At 42.8% G+C, this 18417-nt stretch overlaps 1 long non-coding RNA gene across 7 annotated transcripts in view; it reads right to left on the reverse strand.

Moving 5' to 3' along the window:
• LOC142244232 (uncharacterized) overlaps positions 1–18417 on the reverse strand; it is a 332530-nt gene that overhangs the window by 157831 nt on the left and 156282 nt on the right. The gene's annotated exons all lie outside the window — the stretch shown is intronic.

The raw sequence follows: 18417 nt of genomic DNA on the forward strand, positions 1-18417 counted from the left end.
GAACAAGAGCTTACTATATAGCTAACAGCAGGAGAAAGAGAAAGATAACATAATAATATTAATTATATAATTATATTACATTATATATTATATAATATTTACAAATTGAAAGAAAAACAAATATGTATCAGTAAAAAATAATAATTCGTTTTATAAGATGCATTGAATTATAAGATGCACCCCAAATTTAGAGGAAAAAAAAAAAGGTAAAAAAAAATGGGGTCCGTTTTATAAACTAGTGGTGTCTTACCGGGGAGGAGGGGTGGCAGCAGTGGTGGAGCGGGGTCACAGAAGGCAGGGGCAGTGCTGGAGTACAGTGATGCTGCGGTCGGTTCAAAGGGGGCCCATATACTTACTGCGGGTGGCGGCGCTGTCCTGGTGCTGCAGGCGCTGCTCTGTGCTGGGGCAGCGGGCGCTGCTCTGTGCTGGGGCAGTGGGCACTGCTCTGTACTGGCGCTCGCTGCAGGCGGTGAAGTACAGACCATTCTGAAGATGTCGATAGTGGGGGCTTCAAAGAAATGTCAGTTGGAGTCGGCACATGCCCAGATTAAGTTATCGGCTCAATGACAAGTCGGAATATCATCTACGTACGCGCCACCTCTGGGCGCTTCCTTAAGTCCGCTGCTGGGACATCGATGGGTCAGGTGCGGCGCGAGCGCAGATGAGAGCTTGAGAAATCCATCTGACTCTGGGCGCCATTATTTGAAGCACTCACCACCAACATCTTCAGAATGGGCCGTGCCTCACCACCCATTGCACAGAGCAGCACAGAGCCGCACAGAGCCAAGCCGCACAAAGCTGAGCCCCACAGAGCAGCGCCCACAGCCCCGGCACGATGCAGTGCCCACAGAACAGTGCACAGCATCACCCCTGCCTCCTGTGACCCATCTTCACCAACCCCCAGTAAGCTAAAGTCGAATTTTAAAGATGCATCAAAATTATAATCCGAAAAATACGGTAATAGACTCCATTAATGAATACATCTTGAAGCGCCAAGTAATAGATTTTAAATAGTTTTTCCCATTCGTGCCTTGCTCTTATCTATATGTTGTGTACATTGATTGTCCACTTAATATAATTGATACCAATCAAAACTATGAATCTGTTCTATTCCCTTTTCAATGTTATGTTGGCAAAGTTGACTTTCTTCTTAATATTTGCAGCCTCGTTTCCACTTGATTGTGAAGTAAAAGCTGCCTACAGGTTCAGAGTAATTTGGGAAGAAGTTATTCAAGTGAATAGCGCATAAATATAGCAGCAAACAAGGATGCCTGTGTAATGAGAGAAGGATTTCAATGGAGCCTGGACCTTATTATCTTAGTTTGCTTCTATACATATGAACTCTCAGTGAGACAAGGCCAACATTATGCATTAAGCTCAAAATAGATATTTACCCAATTATCAAGATGTGCAATGAATGGGGTATTTAGTACCTAATGATCGGCTCCATTGTTTGATGTAATGTATATGTCTAAAAAGAGTTCTACTTAATATCTGAAATTCACCATTTAATTGAGCTGCATTTAAAATCCATTTTGAACACTGAATCGTGTACAGTTACCAAAACACAACTAGTAGATCGAATACAATCCTGAGACAAAAATAACAGTTTATATGTAATTGATTTATTTAATAGCAACCAACACTTTACCACCATCATTAACTATTTACGGTACACTACCAGCCAAGGATGAAGAAAATGACTTTGCTCCTCATTATCTGTCATTATCTGCAGTTTTCTTGCTCTTTCTTTTTTTGCCATTTCAGACATATTTTCTGAACATCTAGGCCGCAATTCATCAAAGTGAGTACATCACAATTCTGGCATAAATCGCTTTGAAAAGTCTACCAATTTTTGCACAATGAGGAGGTGGGCAACAATTTTGTGACTTTTGATATTTTTTTGACAGTTTAGCCCAACTTCAACTAAATGGGAGGAGCTGGGGCAGGAATCGGGGCATGACAGAGATGCTACAGCTCATCCGGAATTACTCTAGAAATCTGACTCCAGTCCCTGACTGAACTAAGGTTTGTTGCAAGGCGCACCTGATTCATTAAGTGGCCTTCATCACTTAATAAATCAGAAGCATCTAACTCCAACACGCCCCTTCATCAAGATGGAGTGATCATCGCTGGTCTTGATAAATCAGGGCTTGTGTTTATTGAGCAAGAAGCACCTAAGAAATTTCATGGTCAAACAGAAGGGGTCTATAACAGGAGTATTTTCCCCACACCCAGTCCACCTCTTTCAGGTCTCCCACTTGCAGTTAATCACAGACAGTAAATCCCTTGAAGGGATATTTTGGGAACAAGAAGTTACCACCCATCCACAAATTTATACTTCTAGATCGAAAGGGATCTAACAGCTGAGAATCCCATTGATCATCAGAAAGGTAGTAAAATGTACATATAAAATATATATATATATATATATATATATATATAGTACATATAAAATGAATGTAAGAAAAGCGCTTGACCAAAGGCACTCACTCCAAATTTAAAGTAATATAATACGATTCTTTATTTATGTATCAAAAACTTTAAAACCACACATACAAAATACAACACAGTGCAGACATATTAAAAACACCAAGGACAATGGTAATGAAACCCAATCCAAAAAATCTTCTCCAAGAAATATATATTGTACCAGAATCACCATAGATAGTTCAAAATGCAAGACAATACAGATAAAGAGTCAGAAAAATAACCATCTTATAAATAGGTATATACTGAGACTGTCACTGTGATACCCACTGCCCCTGAAGAAGCTAACATAGCGACACGCGTTGGGCCAGGTTCTCCACTTCCATTTTTAGATAGGGAATCACCATGATAGGAACTCTTTGCCTATGAGGCATTGCAGCTGCTGTTTTGACCATTTGGTCATAATGCTGCTTGAAAGATAGAATGTCTGTCTCAGTATATACCTATTTATAAGATGGTTATTTTTCTGACTCTTTATCTGTATTGTCTTGCATTTTGAACTATCTATGGTGATTCTGGTACAATATATCTTTCTTGGAGAAGATTTTTTGGATTGGGTTTCATTACCATTGCCCTTGGTGTTTTTAATATGTCTGCACTGTGTTGTATTTTGTATGTGTGGTTTTAAACTTTTGGATACATAAATAAAGAATCGTATTATATCACTTTAAATTTGGAGTGAGTGCCTTTGGTCAAGCGCTTTTCTTGTGATTACTATGGTTGGTTTTGCTAGACAGGTGCACCCCTTTATTCCTGATAAATTTACCATACAAATTATGGCTGTGCACTTCTAATTGTTTTTTCATATAAAATGAATGTAACACAAGGTAAGTATGATTTCTATGCAGTCACTGATATAGAAGGTATATCTTCTTGATACCAGAATAACTCTCTATGGCCTGCGCCACACATCCGTGCCTCTGGCACGTGTTTGTCATTTTTTACACGTACCGGCGGCACGGAGACATGTACAGCAATGCTACCCTATGGTAGCAGGCACACACACGTAAAACCACACGGAACGTGTGTCCGTGTGCGTTTGTACGTGTGTGCGATTTTCAAAGCGCTGACATGTCAGTGTTTTCTCCGGCAGCACGGGTGTTACACGGCCCGCACCCGTACCACACGGGTGTAGTGTGGATGCGGTCCCGTGTGACACGCGCCGGAGTAAACACACATGTCAGGGAAAAAAATAAAAAACATTAACTCACCTTCTCCAGCCCTCCTGTCTCTGCCGCTGCTGCCTCTTGCTGCCGACCGCCGCTCATTATTCTCATTGAATATTCACTTCACTGCCTGGCAGCAGCAGCAGCGGGGAGACAGGAGGGCTGGAGACCGAGGATCAGCACCACGGACAGCAGCGCGGACATCAGGAAGGACCAGGTGAGTATAATAATTACCGGTTCTACGTGTGCTATCGCGGATAGCACACGTAGAACACACGTGTCACGCACGTACCAGAGACACGTACTTACCTGCACGCAACACGCAGGGGAAATACGTGTCTCTCGGCACGTGCGTGAAATTCACGTGAGTGTGGCAGAGGCCTATAGCAGTATTTCACAACTCCAGTCCATAAGGTCCACCAACAGATTGTGTTTTCAGGTTTTCCACAGGTGTTGGTGTTTTCAAGATTTCCTCACTATTACACAGGGAATAATTCCATCACCTATGTAATATTAAGGAAATCCTGAAAACCTGATCTGTTAGTATGCCTTGAGGACTGAAGTTGAGGGACACTGCTCTATAGGAAGTGTCATCAGCTTTATGGACAGCCATCATAGCATCAGGTTGGGTAGTAAGACACAAGTTGGAATGCACCTTCCTGGCCTCATATATACTTTTCATTGCTAATATAATGAATTTTGACTCTTTATCTGAATTAAGTTGCAAATACTCCAAGGGTAGTCCCCATCTTGCAAGAGCTCTGGCTCTGAGCTATAAAACCCACCTAGTGCCAATTCTTTAAACTTTCCTGGGGTTACTATGTTTGGCAGTAAAATATTACGCACATGTACCGAACTGGATAAAGCATCAACCAATTTCTCTGTAATAAAATGTTTAATTAGCCATGGAATGGACAGACCAGTGTTTATTCCTATTCTAAAGAAGAGTGATGTAAAACCTTTGAACTATTGAGCTCATGCGCCATGCCAACAAAAAACAACTGAAGAACCTTCAAAACCGGTTACAGCCTTACTTTGTCAAAGAGCTGCCAGAGGAACAAACAAGAATCAGAAAAGGCAAATGTGATTACTTATATTAGATGTATAATGGAAAAGGCCGAAGAATACTATAAGGAGATTTTTATTTCATTAATCGACTACAGCAAAGCTGTCATGCCTTGGTCTTGGGACTCAATCCAGTGACCTTTTGCTGTGTGGAGAGTTTTCTTTCCTGCTGAGCCACAACCTGGTCAGTCTATGCCCAAATGCTGATGATTCTTTTATTTTTGGTTCTTACTTTGCTTTGTGGTTAGTCAGGTGTTCTCACTTACTGAGTGTTCTCTGTCCTATCACATCCATAGTGGATTTGAGAGTATTTATACTCTCCTTTCACCAGCTTTCTTCGAGGTTATATACCAGGATTGTCTGGAGTCCCAGACTTCCAGTTAAGGATTCTTACTGAGATGTTGCTATTGCTTTTCTCTGCGGTTTGTTTGTCAATTTCCCTTTCCAACTTTCTTCCCATTCTGTTACATCTTGGTAAGGCAGTAAGGTCCATGAGGCCACTTTGCAGCTCACACGTCTGCCTCCTCTCTGGTCTTGGAACCAACTCCTCCCCTTCTTGAGTATAGCGTCCTTTTATATTAGACAACTACCACAACTGTCACTTGACTTGTTTTCTCCAAATTCTTCCATTGAGGAACATATCCTCTGTTCTTCAGTTCCTGTCTGCACAGTGTAACCAGCAGATGGCAACATTTTCTTGTAGATACCGTAGGGTGTTGGAGTGTTGGATGAGTGTATATTCTGTCTGTCATCCCCTTTCATTTACATGAAAAATGTATAATCTCTTTTCATTTCCAGGGCGGAAAGTCGATTTAAATATAATGTCCACAGAGTGTGAAGCAAAATCTGGTATCCTTGTTAAAACAGAGTCCAAGTCATTGTTAAGTCCTCTGGATGTATCAGACAAACTAGAGATTTCGCTATAATTTATACATGGTAAGATTATTCACACATACCAATAGTGGTAATTTTCAAGGATCATTCCTAAAAACAGATATAAAAAAAGGGGGGATTATATGACCCTATGCATCATGCAACTATTTGCCAGTATATTTTCTTGCCAAAAGGAGTTGGGATTAAATGTGCTGTGATTTACATGTTGGTAAGCTTGGTTACTAGTGATTAGTGAACCTGTGGATATTCGGGTTCCCAGAACCAGCACGGACCAAAAATAAAATCGGGTTCAACAGCCGAACCTGACCCCAGATGCCGAATCCCATATAAGTCTAAGGGACCAGAACGTCTGTGTTATAAAATGGTGTTAGTAAGGCCTAGGGGGGCTGCACAAGAAAAATAAGGAATAAAGCAGGACAGTTACACTTACCAACCTTCCCCGCAGCTGTAATACTGCTTCTGGGTCCGATGATTAGCTCTCATGTATATTCACTGCTTTTCCTTCCCACATCACTCCTTGTGTATGTGACTGATTGCAGTCAGACCGCACCCCACCCTCTGGTTGGACTCACATACACTGTCTGCGTAACCATTAGTGGTGTAAAAATAAATCACAGCTGTCATTAACCCCTTGTATCACCACTATTACCAATGCACCAAGGTAAACAGGATGAGCAGGGTAAAGCACCAAAATCCATTAGTTGTGACAATTCTGGTGACTGTAGGCTGCTATTTTTAGGCTGTGGGGGACAAAATCCATGGGCCTTCAAACCCCTACAATACCAGCCTCTAGCTGTCTACTTTTTATTGGCTGAATATCAAAATTGGGGAGGACTGCATGCTTTTTTAAAATGACTTATTTAAATAATTTAAAAAAGCCATATGGGATTCCTCGTATTTTGCTACACAGGCAAGACAACAGCTGGGGGCTGCAGCCTGTAGCCATATGATTTATCTGCACTGGGTATCAATATACGGGGGACCCTATGTCATTTATTTATTTATTTTACACTCCATTAGGAGTCACAAAGAGCTACTATGAGGGCAAACAATCAGAGGCTGGCACCCCAGCAGTCTGACTGCAGCCAGTCATAGACGCTGTCACAGATGGTGAATTGGAGAAGTAGTGAATATGCATGAGATGTAATGAGCGGACTCAAAAGCAGTGTGACAGACGTACACGCGGAGACTAGTAAGTATGTCCTGGTTTGCTTCCTTTTTTATTGTTATCCAGGTGACTGAACCTGAACAGGAACTGGACATACAGGTAAAAGCCTGTGTTCGGGTCCGAGACCCAGACATCTGTTGCTCGGTACAAATCCCGAACTTTATAGTTCGGGTTCGCTCATCCCTACTGGTTACTATATTTTTTTTTTAACAAGCTGACATAATGGACACTCTACGAATGATAGTTCAGTTGTGATATCAGAGAGAGAAGTAACAATTTCCTTAACAATTTGCATAAATACCATATATATATACTCATACAATTTTCCATTTACAATACACAGGAAAGCAGGAAAGCCAAAGAATATTGAATATCTCAACAACTACCTTTCAGCAGACTCATGCTTTTTTCCATTAACCATCTATAGGACTTCCTTGCTTGGACTAAGCCCATCTCTCATGGGGCAAAAGAGTTGGGTTGGTGTGATCCACAGCATTCTATATACGGCATGTGATTGCATCCATCTCCAGAGAAATTGGAATGTCTTCTATTGTTAACACTTAAAGTTTCACACACATTCAGGTTCTACTTAGTAAACGGTGACTACAATATTTAAAGGACTCTATGTTAGATAATTATAATGGAAAATTGCAATATTCTGAGTGTGCTGCTTTTATAAAATATACCCTTTATTTGAATTTCTATAACAGATTTTAAAGGGTCTGCTTGGAACTGCAGAAAGTTAATCTTTTATCAGCAAGTTGTAATGTTTCTGATAAAGAATGAATTATTATTAGAGATAACTTCATATAATGACAATCCATGAGATATGTAGGCACATGGGCCAATAAATTAGGAATCTTAGAAGCTTGGTTCTAATGATGTGTAGTATAACTTTGCTAGATAGGCCAACAATATTTTTCTAGGTTAAAAAGGTCACTGTAATTTCAACAATCTTTGCAGAAATCAATTGTACAAGCGAATATAAGAAACTTTGTATGATATCTTATTGGATAAAATGTTTATTTCTCCTCTCTTCTGCTTTCTGAACTCATAATTCATCACGAAAAACAGCTCAAATCGTCTTGTTTACGAGCAAGATGGAATCCCAGCTCACTAAGGTACCAAGCTACCAAGTCTTTTCAACTATATAGAGGGAAAAAATGAGGGGCACTCAGAATCTACCAAACATGTTATCTCACTTTAGTGCTGGATACACAGCTACACTGCTCAGTGATGCTATATAATATCATCCATGCTGCTGCTACTTCCATTTGTCTGCATCTGAGAAAGAAAGAGTAGGAATCCCTCTCTCTGTACAGAGAATAGGAGACATCATGATAGTGAGTCTCAACCCACCAGCTCAGAGAAAACTGTTTATTTCAAAGAGGTAGCCTACAGAGGGAAAACTGGTCAAAAATGCCAGAAACAAGTCATATCATAGGCAGAAATAGTGTTATTCCTCATGTACACACACGTGACAGCTTATTCTGAAAAGTTACTTGAAACGACAGGTATGCTTTAAGTCTCAACTTGTGTTGACCCAAATATGTCATTCACAAGTATAAACTGAGAATATGAGCTAAACTGTTCCTGTGTTTACAAATTTTCTGCTCTTGACCCAAGTAAATCTGAGGTGACAGACATCAAAGAGTCTGAGCTTATATAACTATGTGCGAATGACAATTCCCAAACTGTTACTCTATTTTATGCTAAATACACAGTCCTAAATACAAATGCACGGTAAAAAATATGTAGCTGAGAATACATTTCTTCTTCACATTTTGTTTGAGTTCATGGTTAGCTTCCATTTCGAAGGTTAGTGAGCGTCATTTGAAACGACCATTTCAAAAGTTGGGTGGGAACTGGTAGTGCCCAGCATTCAGAAGCGCATTCAACGCGAACACAGGTATGCACAGCACCGCTGGTGGCACTGCATTGAATAGCATGTTAGTACACCTCTGTTGGCGTGCTACCATGCTAAGAAGGCAGACTAGTCAAGGGATATAACGCCCTTGGGACTATTCCCGCACTCATTAGCATAACATAAAAGATCTTTAGAAATACTTTTTCTAAAGATGTCTTTATCTATGCTACTAGATGCAGGGATAGTTAGGCAGGGATTAGCAATGTGCACCCAGAATTTCTCCTGGTCCTGGGTGCATATTGCACCTGACAGGTTCCCTTTAAATGAATGAGATGTGAAGATTTGAATTAGGATAAATTATCATTGCCCTCATCAGGATGACAAAATGGCAATCCTGAAAATTGGCAATTATCCCAAATGAGCTGCTTTGCCTACCTCTGAATCCACCCTGCAGAATGTTAGTTTGTACTATATGGACCCGTGCCATTTTTCAACCTTGCTATGTCACCATGTATCCCACCAATAACATGTTATTATCTATGCACAGAATAGGTAATAAATGCATGACTGGAGGATATTTCTATGTGTCTATAGGAGCAGTGATGTGCATGTATGACCACCGTTCCATAGACAGTGAATGGAAAGGTTGTCACACATTGGCATTACTACTCTTCTTACATGGGGACACAGTCCCCGTCTTGTCATGATTGGTAGAGGACCCTTCTCTGATCATGTGTTGCACCCACAGGGCAAGGGGTTAACTGTTACTTGTCGCCTGGGGATGTCGGGTCGGGGATGTCATGGGTGGCCCTGCCCGTCTTCGTGGCCCCGAAGGGTACAATAAAGAGGGGGAATAATGGTGGAGATTTGTTTCGTGACGCCACCTGCGGTATGCAGCCAGGGACTATCCACCGCTGTGTCGCCGTTGTCCGGGGCGGATGGTTGTAGCAGCTAAGATTTTTCTGCTCCCCACAGGTGGAGCGGGCCCCGGGTCGGATGATAAGGTTTGTAGTGATGGCTGTCGCCGAAGCGCGGGTCGCCGGCGCTGGCAAGGACAGACAAACACAGTCTCTGTGGTTTCAAGGTTTCTTTACTCACAGTTCTGGTTTATCCGGGAGATACCGGTTACCGCCATGATGGGCCCCAGTCAATCCCAAGCAATTCAAGGTCACTGCCGGTGTTCCCACTGTGATTCATTTTTGGTTGGGGTCCCTCCAAACCCGCTGTATGTGGAATGTGGAATGGGCTGCGGGTGTTTCCTGCACTCTCCGCAGACCCTGGAATCCCGTGTAGCTGTAGAGAGCCCGTGCTGAGTTACCTGCTCCAAACCGCGGGTCCTATGGTGCTCCCAGAAGTGTGTGGTAAAAGAAGATTGGACTGAGATCCTGACTGTGTCTCTCACCCCAAGCTGTGCCTGGGGTTGACTGCCTTAGTGTAAAGATGCTCCTTCCCTTTTCCCCAAGTGGTGTCCGCCCCCCAGGTGGTTGTCCTAGTGACTGTGAACGTGCCATGCTTTGTGATGGTCACCCCCCCTATCTAACCCAGGCCATCTCCCCGATGAGAAAGCACCTAACTGTATTTGGTATATGAATGTGAGAAACACCAGAGATTAACCTCTCCTTACCCGGGATGAGTACTACATCTTAAGTGAGATGCAGTACCCTGTGGTGACTGAAGCCTCAGGGGCGCCATACTTACATTTATCAAGTATCCTCTGATAATGGCTGTTTTGGTGGAATAACCCCTTTGAAATAATGAAGACTGGATAACCAACAATTTCAGAGCTATGAAGCTACTTTTCCTGATTAAATAATAGTAGAACAGTCTGTAGTTTGTACACTGGTTACAAGAAATGACATTTCCATAGATGTCTGCTACATTAATTTATAAAGTAAAGCTACATAGCACTTCTACAAATCTATCCCTAGCTCGATGTAATATTGGTACAAAACCAATAATGTTGTATAACACACGGAGATGGGGTGGAAACTGATTTGCAGTATCTTGTCCAGTGGCCACATCAGTAATCTGGTAATCCAATACAAAAAAATGCGAAACATTACTGAATAAAATACAGAATTTATTTATTAATGTGTATATAAAACAAACAAACAATACAAGTAAAACAGGGTGGCAAAGCCACAACGGGACTACAACGCTGAAAAAATATCCAAATAACACTCCGGAGGTCACAGAACCAAAAGAGCGCAGAAATGTATTAATAAGTATGCAGAAAAGAGACTATAGAAAGTCATAGTAATCAATAAGACAAAAAAAATCATAAAGCCCTGGTAAAAACCCCTGGTAACAAAGTTCAGTTTTGCGCTGACTTTCAGCATTTATGCTTTTCTACTCTAATTACAGTACTGTAAATTCGTGGTAGCTTTATTCTTGATTTGTGGGCACATCAGTAATCTGTATCTGTTGGACAGGAGTCTTTTGAACCACCTCCAAGCTGCCAGCATCTGGGCTCTTCTTTTAACTAGCCAACCTGAAGCTATGATACATGTGTGTCATGCCGCAACGATGACAGCGTGCCAGGCTGGCAAATCAAAGGAGCAGGCAGGGATGCCGTCAGGTAAGAAGGATTTTGCACACTACTTATGCACCAGTCCAGGTCTCATGAATCAATTGACACCATCTCTGGTAATACATAAGATTTATTAAAGGGTTATCCTAACCTGGAAGAGGAAACACATACTGTACTCACTTATTGATCTCCATTACCCTACAGCAAAGCTGACTGAGTCCCCAACTTGTCCCCCACTTTTCTTTCTCGTGAGTGACTTATGACTGGAAATTAAAGATGAGCGGACTCATAAAAATTTGGTTTAGCAGGTTCAGCCAAATTTTAGATAAAGTCAGGTTTGGGACCTGGACTTGACCTGAACCCCAATGGAAGGCCCTAATTGGGCAGTTCGGGTCTCTGCCCATATACAGCCAGTCATAAACAGATCACTTCTGTGGATGGTGTGGATGGGCGGGGCTTATACATTTTTTGGGGGGGTGCACAATACATCCGATCACACTGTTGTTACCCCAAGCCCCAGTTGAGCACCGAGCGTAGCCAAGCACAGAAATGCTCACATGAGTGGTTTGAATATGTAAAAGACTCGTACTTTGATTTTTTTTTTTTTGTAAAGTCTGTATTTGGTACAAACATCGAACACTGAACCTCAGGTTCACTCATCTCTAGAGATGAGCGAACCTGAACTGTAAAGTTTGGGGTTCATACCAAACAGTGGGTTTCCAGGTCTAGGACTCAAACATAGACTTTAACAAAAGTCTGTGTCTGAGTTTGGGTACTGTTCGTATGCTAATAAACTTTGTTGAAAGGCTACAGCGGAGTAGAGAGTAGCGGATCAGAAGGGTGAGAGAAAGAGTGAGAGGTACCATTTTACAGCAAAGAAGTCTGGGTTCCCTTAACTTATAAGGGTTTCGAGGTCCAGGGTCAAGTCTGGGTCCCGAACCGAACATTTAACTAAATTACATCCAAACCAAGTGAACCTGAAATTCCACTGGTCCTCTCATCTCTATTGATGACCACTGCAGGTAATAACCAGCCCTAATGATTACAAGTTGGGTACCACACTCTCCAAGAGAGCTTGTACCATATAGGTAGCTGCCCCTGAAAAGGTGGGTGAGTCCAGGTTGGTTCCATCCCTTTGATATTAGGCAGTGGTGTACCTATGCATTGTTACCAAAAGGAGGTAAGACATTTGCCTGCGCATCCTGGAAATAAAAAGATAGGGAAACACACTAGCAGACACAGACAGGAAAGGACCCTATACAGAAACAATTTATGGGCCCTTTGCAGCCCAAAAACTCATAAAAATGCAATGCAATGCTTTAGAGGTAGAAATGAGCCCCCGACCTCTTGGACTCCTGGTTTGCACCAATGATATGTCCACCCCTGGAGAAACACCAGATACCTCTGTGGCCGATGGCAGAACCAGCCATTATAATGGATGACCTCTTTCGATCTGTGCTCTTGGGACTTCGCCCCATAGATGTTACTTATTTTGATTTTCTGCATTGTTCTTTTTTATTAAAATGCTGTGTGTCTAGCACGACATTATTGTGTGAGATGTTTGAGCTCATAGATTATTGGTATCCACACCGGTATACAAGTCCCTTCTAAACATCGTCACATCTGCTGTATAGTACAAGCTCTTGTTTTTCATGTAAGCCTTTGCATTGTCTTATAGACTCCACAGTTTTTGTGTTTGGCCACTGCTTGGAAGTAATGATCTTTTTATGTACCCAACATATAACAATGTAGCAGCTCATCAAAACAATGTGATTCTGATCTGTTTTTCTTTTCTACTTTTACGCATCCCAAGACATTTCTATTGCCAGTAATTCTTCTCTGTTTGATTTACACATCTTAAGTTACCGGGTTTCCTCTATGTGAAATAAAACAATGAATGTGAATGACCATAATTCTTATCGCCTGATGCAAACCAGTAGAAAGGCAAAAGGGATATTGGGTGAATTTTCGATTCACCACACAAGAGGGAAAAATAAGAGGCACCTCGCAATCTTCTGGTTGTCATAGCAACAGCTTCATCCAGTAGACAACCTGAAATCCATTTATAATATCCATGTTTTCTTCCATTTTAATGTCAGGGCATTAAACCCCAACATAGCTTACAATGCAGAAATGCTAATCGACAATACACTCTTCATGACAATCATAAATGAAACTGTATCAAGGTCATGTCTCACATGGAAAAATAGGCAAAATTCTAATTACAGCACTTCCAATTCCTTAGATGAAGAAATTAATATAAATAATATTAATAGGTAATATCTGCATCACAACAATCACCGGTGCGGGTCTAGACAAGGGCCTTCACCTTTCCTACCTCATTTACCAGCGTATAATAGAAATATCTAGCAATGGAAGACAAAAAGGAAATATCAACAATACAATTTTCTTTAGTAAATCATTTGATTTTTTTGAAGTAGGTCATACCTGAAAACATCAATAGTCGCTCATAAGGATTATCTGGATTAGACTGCTCCTCACATGTGTCCCATTAGGGAATATCGAGGAATCATGGACACCTGGCCTGGGGCTCGACCATTAGTCAGAGCAGAAAGGTGCATCTAAGGCTCAGTTCTCCGCTCTGAAGGACCATAGCCAACTGATTTCACCGTGTGCTACACAAAACCTTCATCGCATCTGGAAACCTGGAGCTGAAGTCTTCTAACTGCTTCCAGTAAGGCACATGCTGTTAATATTTCATTTATAAAAATATATATTAAATAAGGAATTAGTGAAAAAAGTTACAGGCGTAACCGTCGTTTTAATTTTTCATAAATTAATAGTGCACATGAAAATAAACAGCTTTGTAATATATCTTATCAGACAAATCTGCTTCTTTCTCTGCCAGAATTGATCAGCCATTAGTGATGAGTGAGCCCTACCATGCTCGAGTGCTCAGAACTCATAATGAGCAGCTGGATGCTCGGACGGGAGCAACTGGAATACAATGGAAGTCAAAAAATGCTGGAGTTCCCCATTGCCTTCTATTATACTCGAGTACTGTAACGTCCGGGTGGTGGAACCTCTGGACCGTACACCGGTTTCTCTTGAGGAGGCAGCCAGGCAGGTCACCCCGCCAGAGGGTCTGGGTGCACGGCAGCCGAAGCACTAATGGTAGCCGGACAGTCCGTAGGGGAGCAGGAAAGGTGGACGGAGTTCTGGACGGTGGTCCGGGTGACGAGGCTCAGAGTCCGAGGCCAGGTGGTAAGGTCAGGCGGGATCCGGAACTTGCTGAGCAATGGAACGGGTCACTAAACGGAGCCAGGGACTGGAGACTGGCGGAGCTGCAGAGATGGTGGAACATCCGCCGAAGTCACCGTCAGGTTACGGGAATGAGCGTGGTTCGGAGCGGCTGGCGTGGCAGTACAGGCTCTACGAGACAGGGCAGAGTTAATGCAGGCAAAAGCACAAGGCAAAGCAATAGGGGACCTGAACACTAGCTTGCTAAACATGTAGAACAGGCCCCGCCCACCAGGAAAGTGATTCTTAATATACCCTGTACCTGTCTATGTAATTTCCTGTTTCTAGGTGCTGGCCCTTTAAGAGAGGGTCAATGACCGCGCGCGCGCCCTAATGCGCATGCGCGAGGCCCGGGTGCCAGAAGCCAGAGGAGGGAGCGGTGAGTAGGAAGCAGGAGAGCCGGGCTGAGGCAGAGTAGCCGACGGGCGCCGGGAGCGGGGACCGGGCTGCCTGGGGACCGCAGGCGATGGAGCAGGAAGGCTGCGGAGCGGGGGACCGGGAAGCCTGGCACGGGAGCGGCGGAGCGCGACCTGGGAGCCGGTAAGCAAGGCCGAGGGGCCGGGGAGCATGGCAGGAGAGCCAGGGAGCCTATCAGGGGAGCCGGGGAGCGTGACAAGTACTTGAGTTGCACCCTTTCAAGCATCCGACTGCTCATTATGAGTAACTTTCATGATGACTTTGGGATAGTGGGGAATCAGGGCTCCTAAGCTGTCCCACAAGCTAGGGGACCCTATGCTATCCCTAATCTCAGGGATACTCCTGATGGTGGAGAGGCCTGAGTCTCTTCCTAGCCCTGCTCCTGATCAGTCCTGATCTGATTCACCCTCTTCCTCCCCCAGAGAGGAATGGGACAGGAGTGTGTTTAAAACCTACAGATAAAGACAGACATGGGAAAACCCAAAACTCACACAGTGTCACACAGCATACACACACAAAGGTAAAGACCATAAGTGTTATGCTAGGTACGAGGAAGTACCAAGCGAATGGCGAAAGGAAATGGAAGGGAAACCCTGTGTCTAAGGAAGGGGAAGATGTTGACCCCTGACCAAGCCTACTACTGGGCCCTGGGTTCCCATACTGCCCTAGGTAGGTTCTGTACCTATGTACCTGTCCTTAGGCTGACCCTGATCTGGGACCTAGGTAGGGAGCAGATGGGATGAGCTCTCTGTCATCCCCATTAGGCGCTAAAGGATGCACAGGGCTAACAAACAAGGGAAAACAACAAACAACTTATCTCTAGATGACTCAGTAAGAAGTTCAGTAAAGTCAGCAACAATCCTACTGATGAGTGCAATCCACCTACTTGCAACCAGAGATTGTGAAGGAACTGAATATAACCAGTACAAGTCCAGAGAATATGAGAGTATTTAAACCCAAGGGAAAATACAGATGAATACTCCGTGTGAAAGTAAAGAGCACCGCATCACTAGTCATTATCTATATTGTCAATTCTGAGGTAAAATCTGTATTCAGTGTAGACTTTCCCATTACTGAGATAGGAGAAGGCAGCTGTTACTGATGAGATTCTCTGATGATGGGAGAGGATCTAGAGGTAGAGGGAGGCGTTAGAGGCAGAAGAAGGAGCTAGAGGCAGAAGAAGGAGCTAAAGGCAGAACTCTGCCCCCTCCGCTCTCTTTTATATACATAGAATCTCATAAGCACCAACTCCCATCTCCTATCTCAGTAATGGGAAAGTCTTCACTGAATACAGATTTTACCTCAGAATTCACAAATTTAATCATTAGTGATCAATTTTGCCAGAGAAAAAAAAAAAATATGTCTGATAAGATATAGTACAAAGTTTCTTATTTTATGTCTACTATTGATTTATGAAAGAAAAATTAAAATGACGGTTACACTTTAAATATTTAGCTATAATGAAAAAAGATGGTCACATTTTAGGGAGCTTCTAACTAAAGAGCTTCTAACTAATCTCGCTTTGGCAGATCAGGGTGACCATTAATATAGCTACACGGTCCTCTCTATATCTTTCCTGCACTCACTTCCAAGATCAGTGGAAAGTGGATACAGGGAGCAAAGCCATCTTTGTTCAGACAGGACAATGATGGAGCGTGGAGATGTGAGTAACCCATAGGACTAAAGTGTGCAACATTAATTTTCTACTGCCTTCCACCAGGAACCATAAAATGTATAAACTGACTGTTCTAAACCAACAAGGAACCTTACATCAATCTATTCACTGCCCTAGAACACCAGAAGTAGTGGAGATAACCTCCTCACAACCACTGACCACCAGGTATGCTGACATTAGGCTGTTCACTGCCTCAAACGACCAAGGATACTGACATTAACCTGTTCCTTTGCCAAGACCCCCAGTATATTGATATTAGACCCACTACTGCTCTACACCACTAAGAACATTAACACTAACTCTACCACTAACAACTAACCTCTTTACTGCCTGCTATTAGCCACTGGAGATGCTGGCATTAGCCCCTTCACAGCCCTAGACCACCAGGGATACTTACACTAAAACTTTTTACTCTAAGCCTACTTTCACACATCCGGTTTGAGCTGTGCGGCTCAATCTGGCTGTGAAACCTATGCAACGGATGCGGCGAAAACACCGCATCCTTTGCATAAGTTTTTACATGCGGCCCGTCCGTTTTTTTCCGGTTGCGGCATGCTACTGAGCATGCGCAGTGGAAGAAACCGCATGCGGCGGCCGGATGCGTTTTTTTCCGCATCGCTCCGCATCCGGCGTCCATAGGCATGCATTGAAAAATGCACCGCAGCGGCCGGATGTGGCGCGATGCGTTTTTTTTTGCCGGAGCAAAAAACGTTGCAGGCAACGTTTCATCCGGCCGCAGCATCGGCTAAAACCGGACTGAACGCAAGCCCATGCGGCACAATACGGCACTAATGTAAGTCTATGCAAAAAAACCCGCAACCAGCGGCAAAAAAACGGTTGCGGTTTTTCTGCAGAGCGCCGTATTGTGCCGCAGAGCAAAAACCGGATGTGTGAAAGTAGCCTAAGAAACAACGGATGCTGTCATTAATTCCTAAAAAGCCATAAAATACTAAGAATAAAGACTTTATCAACTCAAGCACCCTAGGCCACCAGGAATGCAAGTTAGAATTTTCACTGCACTAGACCTAGAAATTATTTAGTACTATTTGTTGGATGTTTATAACCCTGACTATTTTCATTTTTTATTTCCAACTATTTGTGCACTATACATTAAAATCTAGTTCTCTATTGTTCAGCTAGGAACAGTGCCCTAATACCTAACTTTCCCACTCACAACTGGCATCCAAGGGGTAACATTTCTCCTTGTGAAGAGTGACTTGTCTAGCATGCCTGGGTGAGGAGGCTTATAAGCCATGCAATGCTCCTGGGAAATTAAATATGCAAATTGCAGGACTTGAACTTCAGTGCCACCCATTGGAAGTATCAATCCTAAAAGTCAATATTGACATTTTAACGAGCCTTGCTACATGACTTAGGGTAAAAGCCAAATCATAATCTCAGTTTTCAGAAATGGTGTTTTGGTGTGTTGCCCCTCATTAGTGCAAAGCATGAGATCTGATTTAGCTGTGTGGAGAGGCTTCTGAATGGGATCTAAGGGGTAACGTTTCTCCTTGTTAAGAGTGATATTCCTGGTAAGTCAGTGGGAGGGGGCCTATAAACCATGCAATGGTCCTCTGGAAAATTAAGTACAGGTGCTTGATGCATCAGTGCCAAACCAGAATCTAAATTTGCAGACACAGTGTTTTGAGGTATTGCCCCTCATCAGTGTAATACACAGTAAAACCGTATCTGCAAATTGAGATTCTAGTTTGGATTTTATCCTAAGTGATATGGGGTTAAAATTGACTTTTAGAATAGTTATTTCCAATAGGTGGCACTAGAGTGCAAGTCCTCTTCAGTGTAATACACAGTAACTCTGTGTCTGCAAATCGAGATTCTAGTTTGGCTTTTATCCTAAGTCATATAGGGTCAATATTGATTTTT

Source organism: Anomaloglossus baeobatrachus, chromosome 6 (assembly GCF_048569485.1).
Source record: "Anomaloglossus baeobatrachus isolate aAnoBae1 chromosome 6, aAnoBae1.hap1, whole genome shotgun sequence".
Classification (NCBI taxonomy): domain Eukaryota; kingdom Metazoa; phylum Chordata; class Amphibia; order Anura; family Aromobatidae; genus Anomaloglossus; species Anomaloglossus baeobatrachus.